The sequence below is a fragment of the Bison bison genome, unplaced genomic scaffold, assembly GCF_000754665.1.
Source record: "Bison bison bison isolate TAMUID 2011002044 unplaced genomic scaffold, Bison_UMD1.0 scf7180017853311, whole genome shotgun sequence".
NCBI lineage: Eukaryota > Metazoa > Chordata > Mammalia > Artiodactyla > Bovidae > Bison > Bison bison.
Window position 1 is genome coordinate 4,327 of NW_011483884.1, and position 1,455 is coordinate 5,781.

The following is a 1,455-nucleotide window of genomic DNA, read 5'->3' on the forward strand; positions in this document are numbered from 1 at the left end:
TAATGTGGGGAGGAAATTTTGAAAATTATTCTTACAAACACTGATTGAAACTAAAGCCAAATTCATTATACCAATGCATTCTTATTTTGGACCCTCAAGTGGCTACCAAACAAATTTAAGTGGTTGACTGAACTGAAATCCTATAAGCTGTGATAATTTTTGTTTGGTCTCAACCATCCTAAAGCCAAAGTTAACAAAGGAACGAACATGTCAAGAGCAGGAGCTGCTTCACTGGGCAGGCATCCTAAGCACCTGGGACCTCTTATTACTACCATCTGGCCTCCAGACTAAGGCCTTTTGTGACAGCCATGGTCCATAAGCCTCTGAGGTATTTAGTGATTCAAGATATATTTATGCAAGAAAAGTCTCAATCCATCAGAACCCAAAAGTCATCAACTTATTGTTCCTTTGAATCTGTGATTCTCAAACCTGAGTATCAAAATTTCCTGGGAAGTTTAAAAAAATATACCTGAGGCCCACTCTAGACATACCTAGTCAGAATCTCTGGAGGTAAGGCCCAGTCATCTGTAGTTTTAAGAGTTCCACAGAGATTCTGATGTGATTCCAGTTTCATGACTATATTAACAGGCTGTGGAGAAAGTGCCTATCTGAAATACTTAACTAGCAGAGTGAGGATGTGCTAGTTGGGAGGGAGCAGCAGAGTCAGTTACCCTCAATCCTGCCCAGCACAGGAGAGAGAAGGGAAATTGCTCATAGGGTTCTCCCTTTTGCCACACTTTCTTTGACCTGAGTCATTTGTCAAAGGGAAAAGAGCCATGCTCTGATCCAAATGCCTACTTTTCACCCCACAAAGATGGCTCCAGATTCACATACGTGTTTGCTAGACACTGTCAGTCTTTCCCTGTTACTAATGGGGCAGAACTAAGAGCTGAGCACTCATTTCCTACTAGAGATTTAGTTTGCCAAATTAAGGTTGCCAAGGATCTATTGAAAATGGTGTAGGTACCTGTGAAGAACCCAAGGTGAGAGCAGCAAAGGATTTTAATAATAGTGGGGCAGGCTCTTTATTTTCAAAATACCACATCTACCCACATATCCCATAATGCACTGTATTTAAAAAAAAAAAGAAAAACCACGAGAACTACCTATTTTAGTTCCCTTTCAGGTGTTAGCATGTAAAAAAAAATCTCATTTAGGACCACAGCCAGAGAAAGGGTGCAGTTAGTAAAGCAGAAGAAAGGGCCAATGACTCCCAAAGGAATGAACACAAATTTTAATTAGTTTTCTTTTTTAATGTCCATACACTTGTCTGAATGCCTCTGGCTGCCTACTTATGCTAGGTGACATGGCCCCATGACACCCCTCTCCCTAAAGCCGAGATGGTATTGGAGTAACACCACCCTATGGCAGAAAGTGAAGAGGAACTAAAAAGCCTCTTGATGAAAGTGAAAGAGGAAAGTGAAAAAGTTGGCTTAAAGCTCAGCATTCAGAAAA

The 1,455-nt window shown here is 40.8% G+C and overlaps 1 protein-coding gene across 1 annotated transcript in view; it reads right to left on the bottom strand.

Annotated features, from left to right (window-relative positions):
* Window positions 1–1,455, bottom strand: part of BTK (Bruton agammaglobulinemia tyrosine kinase) — an 11,936-nt gene that overhangs the window by 1,217 nt on the left and 9,264 nt on the right. The window lies entirely within an intron of this gene.